Below are 14,612 nucleotides of genomic sequence, written 5' to 3' on the forward strand. Positions count from 1 at the left end.
CCCCCCCCTCCTTAGTGACCGTCCCCCCCCCCCTCCTTCCCGACCCCGTCGAGCCCTCCCCCCTTTCCCACCCACCCTTCCCCAGGCTGGCGGCTGCGGCCGCTAGCCCCCTCCCCTCCTCTCAACCCCTCTCACCCCCTCTCCCACCCCCTCCCCCCCTCCCCGGTTTGGCGGCCGCGGCCGCTAGCCCCTCCCACCCTTCTCAATCCCTCCCACCACCGCCCACCCACCCCCCTCCCTACCCCCGAGCTGGCGGCCACGGCCGCCAGCTCTCCCCCCCCCTCTCAGTCCCTCCCACCCCCTTTCCTCCCACCCAACCCCCTCCCCGGGCTGGCGGCCACGGCCGCCAGCCCCCCCCTCCTCTCACCCCCTTTCGTCCCACCCTTCCCCCTCCCCCTCTCAGCGCTCCCCCTTCCCCACCCCCCCCTTTGCGACCCCAGCCCCTCCCACCCCCTTTCCTCCCACCCAACCCCCTCCTCGGGCTGGCGGCCGCGGCCGCCAGCCCCCCCCCCTCTTCACACTCCCCCCCTTCGCGACCCCCCAGCCCTCCCCCTCCCTCTTCCCCACACCCCCCCTTCACCCGGGCTGGCGGCCACGGCCGCCAGCCCCCCCCCCCTTCTCAACCCCTCCCACCACCCCCCACCCACCCCCCTCCCCGCCCCCGAGCTGGCGGCCACGGCCGCCAGCTCTCCCCCCCCTCTCAGTCCCTCCCACCCCCTTTCCTCCCACCCAACCCCTCCCCTCCTCTCCCCCCCTCCTCTCACCCCCTTTCCTCCCACCCAACCCCTCCCCGGGCTGGCGGCCGCGGCCGCTAGCCCCCCCCCCCTCTTCACCCTCCCCCCCCTTCGCTACCCCCCAGCCCCGCCAGCCCCCCCCCTCCTCTCACCCCCTTTCCTCCCACCCAACCCCTCCCCGGGCTGGCGGCCGCGGCCGCCAGCCCCCCCCCCCTCTTCACACTCCCCCCCTTCGCGATCCCCCAGCCCTCCCCCCCCCTCTTCCCCACACCCCCCCTTCACCCGGGCTGGCGGCTGCGGCTGCCAGCCCCCCCCCCCTCCTTCACTCTTTCCCACCCCCCCTTGCCCTGGGTTGGCGGCCGCCGTGGCCGCCAGCCCCCCCCCCCTCCTCTCACCCCCTTTCCTCCCCCTCTTCACCCTCCCCCCCCCTTCGCTACCCGCCAGCCCCCCCCCCTCTTCACCCTCCCCCCCTTCGCAACCCCTCCCTGGGCTGGCGGCCGCGGCCGCCAGCCCCCCCCCTCTTCACCCTCCCCCCCCTTCCCCCGGGCTGGTGGCCGCGGCCGCCAGCCCCCCCCTCAGCCGCTCCCCGCCCCCCCTCTCAGCCACGCCCTCTCAGCCGCTCCCCCCCCCTCAGCCGCCCTCCCCGCCCCCCCTCTAAGCCGCCCTCCCCGCCCCCCCTCTCAGCTGCCAGCCCCCCTTCCCACCCGCTTCCCTCCCACCTCTCCCTCCCACCCGCCGCGCCAGCCTCCCCTCCCACCCCCTTCCCTCCCACCCACCTCCCTCTTCGCCCCTTCCTCCCCTCCCTTCCTCCTCCCTCCCCTCCCACCCCCTTCCTCCCCTCCCTTCCTCCTCCCTCCCCTCCCTCCTCTTCTTCTCCTCCCCTGAACCTTTCTCTCTCTAGTTCCTCTCTCTTCAAATTTTAAAAAAGAAACTAGAAAAAAAAGTTTGCAAGTACCTGGAAAAAGTTTGTAAGTTTGCTCTTTCTTGCTTTCTTGCTCTTCCTTCCTTGCTCTCTTGATCGTCCTTGCTTTCTTGCTTTCTTGCTTCAGTGAATGAAATGAGGGGAGAATGAATGAAGAAGGAAGACTATATATAAGAAAAATTAGGTTTTCCTCCTCCTCTCCTATTGGCTTTCCATTCCTCCCCTCTCTCCTATTGGCTTTTCATTTATCTCCTCTCCCATTGGCTCCCATTACTCCCCCTCTCCTATTGAACCCCCATCCCTCATCCATTAGCCCTCCTCCCATCCATCCATTTCTTCTTCCTCCCCATTGCCACCACTCCCATCCCACATTTCCACCACGTCCCATACTCCTCCCATTTCCCAAAATCCCATATTTCCCCATCTCACCCTCCTCTTTTTCATCCCCTATTAACTTCCTCACTCATTTCACTCCCTTATTAGCCTACTCCCCTATTACCTTCCCCTCTCCCATTCCATTCTTCCCTCCCCACTCTCACTTCCACTTCCCATTACTCACTTGCCATTTAAAAACTATTAATATATTATTATACTATTTTTTATACTTATTATCATACACCCTTATTACTTCCCTATCCTATTCCACTCCTCCCTCCTCATTCCCACTTCCACTTCCCATTACTCACTTGCTATACACATTTGCAAACTATTAATATATTATTACATGATTTTTTATACTATTTGTAAACTTACATATGGGCAAAATCACAGGTGTCAAAGCGATCCTATTGTGGTCATACAACAACTGTGCTTTTATTTAAGGGCATATTTATCCTCATCAACAAGCTTATTTACTCAAGGTATGAAGTGCATAATTTGTGCACTAGGTGTTTACTTTGTGTCAAAATTGTTTGCCACACACACACACATATACATATACCGAGAATTTTCTAATATTATCGCATCTACATTTCTCCAATGAGCACAAAACTTTGTACACTCCTCAACCTAGGTCTTATTGACTTGCATACAAAGTGGTGCACCCATCTCATAAGTACTTGTTCGGATAACACACCTCCTATGTATTTTATGACGATTGTGCATAACACTAGCAACAAAATGGTGTATCATGTGAGACAGACTATGCAAAGCATATCCAATGGACACAAGACTTTACATGTTCCTCAACCTAGGCAGTATTGACTTGTGTGCAAAGTGGCATCCCCATCCGATAAGTACTTGTTTGAAAAATACACCTACGATTGTGTTTTTTGACGATTGTGCATGACACTAAGGCAACAATGGTGTTTTATGCTTGATCGACAATGCAAAGCATATCCGATGGGCACAATACTTTGCACACACCTTCAACTAGGTAGAATCAACTTACATGCAAAGTGGCATGCCCACATAAGTGCTTGATCCTATAACATACCTAGCAGCGTGTTTTTTGACGAATGTGCATGACACTAGAGTAAAAATAGTATTTAATGCTTGATCGACCATGCAAAGGATATCCAATGGGCACAAAACTTTTCGTACGCCTCAACCTAGGTGGTATTGAAATGTTCTCAATGAGGCACACCCATCCGATAAGTACTTGGTCAGATAACACACCTAATGGCGTGTTTTTTTGCGAATGTGCATATCATTAGGGAAAAAATGATGTATAATGCGTGATCGACCATGCAAATCATATCCGATGGTGACAATACTTTGCACACACGTCAATGTAGTTAAAAAGGACTTGCGTGCAAAGTGGAGCCCCCATCTGATAAGTATTTATCTGAATAACACACCTATGGCCGTGTTTTTATATGGTTGTGCATGACACTAAGGCAAAAACAGTGTGTTATGCTTGATCGACAATGCAAAGCATATCCGATGGGCACGATACTTTGCACACACCTTCAACTAGGTTGAATTTAATTACATGCAAAGTGGCATGCCCATCGCATAAGTGCTTGATCAGATAACACACCTAGCAGCGTGTTTTTTTACGGATGTGCATGGCACTAAGGCAAAAATGGAATTTAATGCTCGATCGACCATGCAAAGCATATCCGATGGGCACGATACTTTGCACACACCTTCAACTAGGTGGAATTGACTTACATGAAAAGTGGCATTCCCATCGCATAAGTGCTTGATCGGATAACACACCTAGCAACGTGTTTTTTTACGGATGTGCATGGCACTAAGGCAAAAATGGTATTTAATGCTCGATCGACCATGCAAAGCATATCTGATGGGACTAATACTTTTCCTATACCTCAACCTAGTTGGTATTAAAATGTTGTCAAAGAGGCACACCCATCCAATAAGTACTTGGTCAGATAACATACCCAAGGGCGTGTTTTTTTGCGGATGTGCATACCACTAGGGAAAAAATGGTGTATAATGCGTGATCGACCATGCAAATCATATCCGATGGTGACAATACTTTGCACGCACCTCAATGTAGTTTAAATGGACTTGCGTGCAAAGTGGAGCCCCCATCTGATAAGTACTTATTTGAATAACACACCTATGGCCGTGTTTTTATATGGTTGTGCATGACACTAAGGCAAAAACGGTGTGTTATGCTTGATCAACCATGCAAATCATATCCGAAGGTGACAATACTTTAAACACACCTAAACCTAGTTGAAACGGACTTGCGTGCAAACTAGAGCCCCCATCCAATAAGTACTAGTTTGAATAACACATCTAGGACTGCGTTTTTTTACGAATGTGCATGACACTAAGACAAAAACAGTGTTTTATGCTTGATCGACAATGCAAAGCACATCCGATAGTCACAATACTTTGCACACACCTTCAACTAGGTAGAATTGACTTACATGCAAAGTGGCACGCCCATCCCATAAGTGCTTGATCGGATAACATACCTAGCAGCGTGTTTTTTGACGGATGTGCATGACACTAGAGTAAAAATAGAATTTAATGCTCGATCGACCATGCAAAGGATATCTGATGGGCACAAAACTTTTCGTACACCTCAACCTAGGTGGTATTGAAATGTTCTCAATGAGGCACACCCATCTGATAAGTACTTGGTCAGATAACACACCTAATGGCGTGTTTTTTTGCGAATGTGCATATCATTAGGGAAAAAATGATGTATAATGCGTGATCGACCATGCAAATCATATCCGATGGTGACAATACTTTGCACGCACCTCAACATAGTTAAAACAGACTTGCGTGCAAAGTGGAGCCCCCATCTGATAAGTATTTATTTGAATAACACACCTATGGCCGTGTTTTTATATGGTTGTGCATGACACTAAGGCAAAAACAGTGTGTTATGCTTAATCAACAATGCAAAGCATATCCGATGGGCATGATACTTCGCACACACCTTTAAATAGGTGGAATTGACTTACATGCAAAGTGGCATGCCCATCGCATAAGTGCTTGATCAGATAACACACCTAGCAGCGTGTTTTTTTACGGATGTGCATGGCACTAAGGCAAAAATGGAATTTAATGCTCGATCGACCATGCAAAGCATATCCGATGGGCACGATACTTTGCACACACCTTCAACTAGGTGTAATTGACTTACATGAAAAGTGGCATTCCCATCGCATAAGTGCTTGATCGGATAACACACCTAGCAGCGTGTTTTTTTACGGATGTGCATGGCACTAAGGCAAAAATGGTATTTAATGCTCGATCGACCATGCAAAGCATATCCAATGGGCATAATACTTTTCCTATACCTCAACTTAGGTCATATTAAAATGTTGTCAAAGAGGCACACCCATCCGATAAGTACTTGGTCAGATAACTTACCTAAGGGCGTGTTTTTTTGCGGATGTGCATACCACTAGGGAAAAAACGGTGTATAATGCGTGATCGACCATGCAAATCATATCCGATGGTGACAATACTTTGCACACACCTCAACCTAGTTGAAACAGACTTGCGTGCGAATTGGATCCCCCATCCGATAAGTACTAGTTTGAATAACATACCTAGGACCGTGTTTTTTCATGGTTGTGCATGACACCAAGGCAAAAACGGTGTTTTATGCTTGATCGACAATGCAAAGCATATCCGATGGGCACAATACTTTGCACACACCTTCAACTAGGATAATTAACTTACATGCAAAGTGGCACGCCCATCGCATAAGTGCTTGATCAGATAACACACCTAGCAGCGTGTTTTTTTCCGGATGTGCATGGCACTAAGGCAAAAATGGTATTTAATGCTCGATCAACCATGCAAAGCATATCCGATCGGCACAATACTTTGCACACACCTTTAACTAGGTGGAATTGACTTACATGCAAAGTGGCACGCCCATCCCATAAGTGCTTGATTGGATAACATACCTATCAGCGTGTTTTTTTACGGATGTGCATGACACTAGTGCAAAAATAGTATTTAATGGTCGATCGACCATGCAAAGCATATCCGATGGGCACAATACTTTGCACACACCTTCAACTAGTTGGAATTGACTTACATGAAAAGTGGCACGCCCATCGCATAAGTGCTTGATCAGATAACACACGTAGAAGTGTGTTTTTTTACGGATGTGCATGGCACTAAGGCAAAAATGGTATTTAATGTTTGATCGACCATGCAAAGCATATCCGATTGGCACGATACTTTGCACACACCTTCAACTAGGTGGAATTGACTTACATGCAAAGTGGCATTCCCATCGCATAAGTGCTTGATCGGATAACACACCTAGCAGCGTGTTTTTTTACGGATGTGCATGGCACTAAGGCAAAAATGGTATTTAATGCTCGATCGACCATGCAAAGCATATCCGATGGGTATAATACTTTTCCTATACCTCAACTTAGGTCGTATTAAAATGTTTCCTAAGAGGCACACCCATCCGATAAGTACTTGGTCAGATAACATACCTAAGGGCGTGTTTTTTTGCGGATGTGCATACCACTAGGGAAAAAACGGTGTATAATGCGTGATCGACCATGCAAATCATATCCGATGGTGACAATACTTTGCACACACCTCAACCTAGTTGAAACAGACTTGTGTGCAAACTAGAGCCCCCATCCGATAAGTACTAGTTTGAATAACACAGCTAGGACTGCGTTTTTTGACGAATGTGCATGACACTAAGACAAAAACGGTGTTTTATGCTTGATCGACAATGCAAAGCATATACGATGGGCACAATACTTTGCAAACACCTTCAACTAGGTAGAATCAACTTACATGCAAAGTGGCACGCCCATCCCATAAGTGCTTGATTGGATAACATACCTAGTAGCATGTTTTTTGACGGATGTGCATGACACTAGACTAAAAATAGTATTTAATGCTCGATTGACCATGCAAAGGATATCTTATGGGCACAATACTTTGCACACACTTTCATGCAAAGTGGCATTCCCATCGCATAAGTGCTTGATCGGATAACACACCAAGGAGCGTGTTGTTTACGGATGGGCACTAAGGCAAAAATGGTATTTAATGCTCGATCGACCATGCAAAGCATATCCGATGGGCATAATACTTTTCTCATACCTCAACCTAGGTGGTATTAAAATGTTGTCAAAGAGGCACACCCATCCGATAAGTACTTGGTCAGATAACATACCTAAGGGCGTGTTTTTTTGCAGATGTGCATACCACTAGGAAAAAAACGATGTATAATGCGTGATCAACCATGCAAATCATATCCGCCGATGGTGACAATACTTTGCACACACCTCAACCTAGTGGAAACGGACTTGCGTGCAAACTGGAGCCCCCATCGAATAAGTACTAGTTTGAATAATACACCTAGGACCGTGTTTTTTCATGGTTGTGCATGACACCAAGGCAAAAACGGTGTTTTATGCTTGATCGACAATGCAAAGCATATCCGATGGGCACAATACTTTGCACACACCTTCAACTAGGTGGAATCGACTTACATGCAAAGTGGCACGCCCATCCCATAAGTTCTTGATCGGATAACATACCTAGCAGCGTGTTTTTTGACGGATGTGCATGACACTAGAGCAAAAATAGTATTTAATGCTCGATCGACCATGCAAAGCATATCTGATGGGCACAAAACTTTTCGTATGCCTCAACCTAGGTGGTATTGAAATGTTCGCAATGAGGCACACCCATCCGATAAGTAATTGGTCAGATAACACACCTAGCAGCGTGTTTTTTTCCGGATGTGCATGGCACTAAGGCAAAAATGGTATTTAATGCTCGATCCACCATGCAAAGCATATTCGATGGGCACGATACTTTGCACACACCTTCAACTAGGTGGAATAGACTTATATGCAAAGCGGCACGTGCATCCCATAAGTGCTTGATTGGATTACATACCTAGCAGCGTGTTTTTTGACGGATGTGCATGACACTAGAGCAAAAATAGTATTTAATGCTCGATCGACCATGCAAAGCATATCCGATGGGCACAAAACTTTTCGTATGCCTTAACCTAGGTGGTATTGAAATGTTCTCAATGAGGCACACCCATTCGATAAGTACTTGGTCAGATAACACACCTAATGGCGTGTTTTTTTGCGGATGTGCATATCATTAGGAAAAAAATGGTGTATAATGCGTGATCGACCATGCAAATCATATCCGATGATGACAATACTTTGCACGCACCTCAATGTAGTTAAAACGGACTTGCGTGCAAAGTGGAGCCCCCATCTGATAAGTACTTATTTGAATAACACACCTATGGCCGTGTTTTTATATGGTTGTGCATGACACTAAGGCAAAAACGGTGTGTTATGCTTGATCAACAATGCAAAGCATATCCGATGGGCACAATACTTTGCACACACCTTCAACTAGGTGGAATTGACTTACATGAAAAGTGGCACGCCCATCGCATAAGTGCTTGTTTAGATAACACACCTAGCAGCGTGTTTTTTTACGGATGTGCATGGCACTAAGGCAAAAATGGTATTTAATGCTCGATCGACCATGCAAAGCATATCTGATGGGCACGATACTTTGCACACACCTTCAACCTTGTGGAATAGACTTACATGCAAAGTGGCACGCCCATCCCATAAGTGCTTGATCGGATAACATACCTAGCAGCGTGTTTTTTGACGGATGTTCATGACACTAGAGTAAAAAAAGTATTTAATGCTCGATCGACCATGCAAAACGATAAGTACTTGGTCAAATAACACACCTAATGGCGTGTTTTTTTGCGGATGTGCATATCATTAGGAAAAAAATGGTGTATAATGCATGATCGACCATGCAAATCATATCCGATGGTGACAATACGTTGCATGCACCTCAACGTAGTTGAAACAAACTTGTGTGCAAAGTGGATCCCCCATCTGATAAGTACTTATTTGAATAACACACCTATGGCCGTGCTTTTATATGGTTGTGCATGACACTAAGGCAGAAACGGTGTGTTATGCTTGATCGACAATGCAAAGCATATCCGATGAATACAATACTTTGCACACACCTTCAACTAGGTGTAATTGACTTACATGCAAAGTGGCACGCCCATCGCATAAGTGCTTGATCAGATAACATACCTAGCAGTGTGTTTTTTTACGGATGTGCATGGCACTAAGGCAAAAATGGTATTTAATGCTCGATCAACCATGCAAAGCATATCAGATGGGCACGATACTTTGCACACACCTTCAACTAGGTGTAATTGACTTACATGCAAAGTGGCATTCCCATCGCATAAGTTCTTGATCGGATAACACACCTAGCATCGTGTTTTTTTATGGATGTGCATGGCACTAAGGCAAAAATGGTATTTAATGCTCGATTGACCATGCAAAGCATATCCGATGGGCATAATACTTTTCTTATACCTCAACCTAGGTGGTATTAAAATGTTGTCAAATAGGTACACCCATCCGATAAGTACTTGGTCAGATAACATACCTAAGGGCGTGTTTTTTTACGGATGTGCATACCACTAGGGAAAAAACGGTGTATAATGCGTGATCGACCGTGCAAATAATATCCGATGGTGACAATAATTTGCACACACCTCAACCTAGTTGAAACAGACTTGCGTGCAAACTAGAGCCCCCATCCGATAAGTACTACTTTGAATAACACATCTAGGACTGCGTTTTTTGACGAATGTGCATCACACTAACACAAAAACGGTGTTTTATGCTTGATCAACAATGCAAAGCATCTCCGATGGGAAAAATACTTTGCACACACCTTCAACTAGGTAGAATCAACTTACATGCAAAGTGGCACGCCCATCCCATAAGTGCTTGATCATATAACATACCTAGCAGCGTGTTTTTTGACGGATGTGCATGACACTAGAGTAAAAATAGTATTTAATGCTCGATTGACCATGCAAAGGATATCCAATGGGCACAAAACTTTTTGTATGCCTCAACCTAGGTGGTATTGAAATGTTTGCAATGAGGCACACCCATCCGATAAGTAATTGGTCAGATAACACACCTAGCAGCGTGTTTTTTTACGGATGTGCATGGCACTAAGGCAAAAATGGTATTTAATGCTCGATTGACCATGCAAAGCATATCCGATGGGCATAATACTTTTCTTATACCTCAACCTAGGTGGTATTAAAATTTTGTCAAAGAGGTACACCCATCCGATAAGTACTTGGTCAGATAACCTAAGGGCGTGTTTTTTTGCGGATGTGCATACCACTAGGGAAAAAACGGTGTATAATGCGTGATCGACCATGCAAATCATATCCGATGGTGACAATACTTTGCACACACCTCAACCTAGTTGAAACAGACTTGCGTGCAAACTGGAGCCCCCATTCGATAAGTACTAGTTTGAATAACACATCTAGGACTGCGTTTTTTGACGAATGTGCATGACACTAAGACAAAAACGGTGTTTTATGCTTGATCGACAATGCAAAGTATATCCGATGGGCACAATAATTTGTACACACCTTCAACTAGGTAGAATCAACTTACATGTAAAGTGGCACGCCCATCCCATAAGTGCTTGATCATATAACATACCTAGCAGCGTGTTTTTTGACGGATGTGCATGACACTAGAGTAAAAATAGTATTTAATGCTCGATTGACCATGAAAAGGATATCCAATGGGCACAAAACTTTTTGTACGCCTCAACCTAGGTGGTATTGAAATGTTCTCAATGAGGCACACCCATCCGATAAGTACTTGGTCAGATAACACACCTAATGGCGTGTTTTTGTGCGAATGTGCATATCATTAGGGAAAAAATGGTGATGCGTGATCGACCATGCAAATCATATCCGATAGTGACAATACTTTGCACGCACCTCAACGTAGTTAAAACGGACTTGCGTGCAAAGTGGAGCCCCCATCTGATAAGTACTTATTTGAATAACACACCTATGGCTGTGTTTTTATATGGTTGTGCATGACAGTAAGGCAGAAACAGTGTGTTATGCTTGATCGACAATGCAAAGCATATTGGATGGGCACAATACTTTGCACACACCTTCAACTAGGTGGAATTGACTTACATGCAAAGTGGCATTCCCATCGCATAAGTACTTGATCGGATAACACACCTAGCAGCGTGTTTTTTTTACGGATGTGCATGACAGGAGCAAAAATAGTAGTTAATGATCGATGGACCATGCAAAGCATATCCGACGGGCACAAAACTTTTTGTACACCTCAACTAGGTGGAATTGACTTACATGCAAAGTGGCACCCGCATCCCATTAGTGCTTGATTGGATAACGTACCTAGTAGGCTCATGTTTTTTTACGGATGTGCATGACACTAGAGCAAAAATAGTATTTAATGCTTGATTGACCATGCAAAGGATAACTTGGCATGTCCATCTGATGAGTACTTGGTCGGATAACTTCTCCCACTAATAAATTAAATACTAATTAAAAATTATAATAAATAAGTAGATTATTAAAAAGAGACTAATATTTATGTAATTGTTGCCACTGCAGCTTGCTTGCGAAGGACTCTCACAAAGGAGATGGCTATAGAATTTGTTCCAGGGATGGATGTGATTTTATGTAGCAAAAGAGTAGTTGCATTTGCTACAATCGATGATAGTGATCCCAATTCACTTTGCCACTTTCGAAGACTTGGCGAAGATAAGGTGGCAGTTACTGTATCAAAGATTCTTAGCGCACATGTTGAGCTAAAGTATAAATGTGGAGATATGGAAACACTTGGAGATGTTATGCCCTACAATACATCCAACAAATCATTTATAGCATGGGACAAAGATGAGACTTATGCAACAGACATTATCAAGAATACAAAGTGCACCACCTTGGATTTTACTATAGGGGACATTTTACAAATGAGATCATCTGCAAATAAGATTGTAGCACAAGGTGAAGTATTGGGATTTGAACAAGTGGAGCAATGGTCATTTGCGCAGATGAGGATTCTAAAAGTCACTGATGATGGTATGGTTGATAACATAACATCCTTATGTGATCCCTACTATGAGGTAGGCAAGAATATGAGATGGAGCATGCAATTTTTAAACATGAGAAAGAGGCACGTGGTTTTCAATGATAAAGACAACGTATACTACAATATCAAAGGACCTAAAAAGCGTGCCCATGTGCCAAGCTCTATCACTTCAAATGTGGATGATTTCAATATACTCAATTATAGAAGTGACATCTTATCTGGAGTGGATGAGCTCATTGGTTCCAAGAAACAAAATGATTTTAGAAGCGAAGCCTTATCTGGGGTGGATGAATTCTTGCACAGTGAGAAGGGCAAAGGTTTCAATAGCGATGTCTTGTCAAGTGTGGATGAGTTCATGCATATTAACAAACCTGGTGTCAATCAAGGTTGTGGATTTGTGAAAGCCATGCAAGATGCCCCAATGAGTGATGTTCTCTCAGGAGTGGAAGAGTTTCAAGGTTCTCAATACTCTCGTAGAATATTGAATTCATTGAATGGTCCTAAGAGTATGTTAAAAACGAGGATAAGATCAACAGAGGATTATTCAGTATTTAACTTTGATTGTGATATGAACAAGGATGCAACGACCAATCATGGATGCTTGGTTACAAACAAATGTGAGGAGAAGAAGTGCATAAATACAGATAACAATGTGCACGAGGAACGAAAACGGTCATACATATGCATGAAGAGAAAGAGAATCCAGGCAGATCCACAAAAGCAACCAAAGAGGAAGAGAGTAATGAAGGAGGAGAACATGTTAAATGCATTGGGATATCTATGTTGCAAGCGAAGATGTATGCGCTTCATTGATCTTGCAGACATCAGGGAATGTAGAGGACACGTGTGGCAAAGAAGGGGAAGCGAAAGAAATGAATACCTTCTCACAAGTCTCTCTTGCTTTCTTCAGAATGGCAATAAAAGGCTAAGTTCAAGACAAAAGGTAAAACCTCTCGTAAATGGAAAAAGGATTTGCAATAAGGCATATCGCAATATTACTGGATTATCCCATGGTACATATTGGGATTTAGTCACCAAGGCAAAGGGCGGCAACAAATTTAGCATTCACGGTAATAGAGGAAGGTCCAAATCAAGAATCTCAACTGTCAGGGCAGCAGCAATTTTGCAAGACTTCATACATGAAAATGCTTTGCCTCAACCCCATATATCTACCAAACTCCCTAACGGTGACGCGATCACTGAAATGCACCTTCCAATGGGCTTGACAAAGCTCGAAGTATTTGACTCTATTGCAGAAAAGCAAAGGCAAAGAGGGGATGCTGTAGCTTCTTCTCATACTTTGTATACTCTTTGGAAGAAGAACTTTGGATATGTTAAAATCCCAAGGAGGCAAAAAATGTCAAAGTGCAATGTTTGTGATGATTTAAAGCGAGCGATTGAGAGTGCAACATGTCCAAACCAAAGGGAATTATACAAAAAAAACCGAAAATCTCATCATGACCTTATTCGACATTCCAGACAAAAATATGCATTTTGGAAGGAGCAAGCTATTTCGCATCCTGATGACTACATGTGCCTTATTGTAGATGGCATGGATCAGAATACAACAACATTGCCTCATTTTGTTGCCACTCCACCTAAATTACAAGGAAAGCACTTTCTAAAGACACATCTATGTGGAGTGTTAGTGCATGGAATTAAGTTCTTTGCAGATATATGGATTGATTCCTTGCATCTACATGATAGCAATCAAGTTGTAACATCTATTATGAAGGCAATTCGCAATGTACATGTAGAAAAAGGTCGCCTGCCACCGACTTTGAGAATACAAGCTGATAATTGCTGGCGAGAAAATAAGAATGTACTCATGTTTGCATTCTGCTCCATGCTAGTTGCTCATCGAATCTTCAATGAGGTCGAATGTGGATTTTTGTATGTTGGGCATACACATGAGGATATCGATCAGGTTTTTAGCACAGTCTCAAGGGAGCTTAAATGCAAGGATGTGGAGACAATAGATGACTTGGTAAGAAGATGTGGCAGGCAAGTTGGTGGTCGTAAGGAAAGTACAGTATGTGAGAGGCTCGAAAGAATGTATGATTGGAAGAGCTTCATTCTACCTTTCATACAAACGGGTGGTGATGCATTGACAGGTCATACCAATCCACACTACTTTCGTTTTTTTTTAAAAGATGAAAAACCCGTAATGCAATGGCAACAGTATTCTCATGATACAAAATGGGAACCTGAAGAACCTTACAGTCTCTTAACTTCAATTCCTAGCAAGGAAAGGTATCCAACATGGGCTCCTATACAAGAATTTAATGAGAGGTCTAATTGTGAAATAGATGGATTAAAAGCATTTATTACATACAAAGAGGAAATGCTCCGGAGATATCCTGATTCGAAGCCTACTTGGAGAGAACACACTACCACTATAATTAACAAGACACGAAATTTAATAAAGGACCTTGAGAGAATGCGAGGCTCAAAGGATGTCAAGGAAGAATGCAATATGTTTTGGCCAAATGTTCATAACGATTTGCGCCCAGCTCCAGTCTTTGAAAATGAATTTGTATCATTACTCCCACGTCCATATTG

The sequence above is a fragment of the Dipteris shenzhenensis genome, chromosome 19 (genome assembly GCF_047967505.1).
Source record: "Dipteris shenzhenensis isolate YYH24624 ecotype China chromosome 19, Dip_SZ_1.0, whole genome shotgun sequence".
Taxonomy (NCBI): Eukaryota; Viridiplantae; Streptophyta; class Polypodiopsida; order Gleicheniales; family Dipteridaceae; genus Dipteris; species Dipteris shenzhenensis.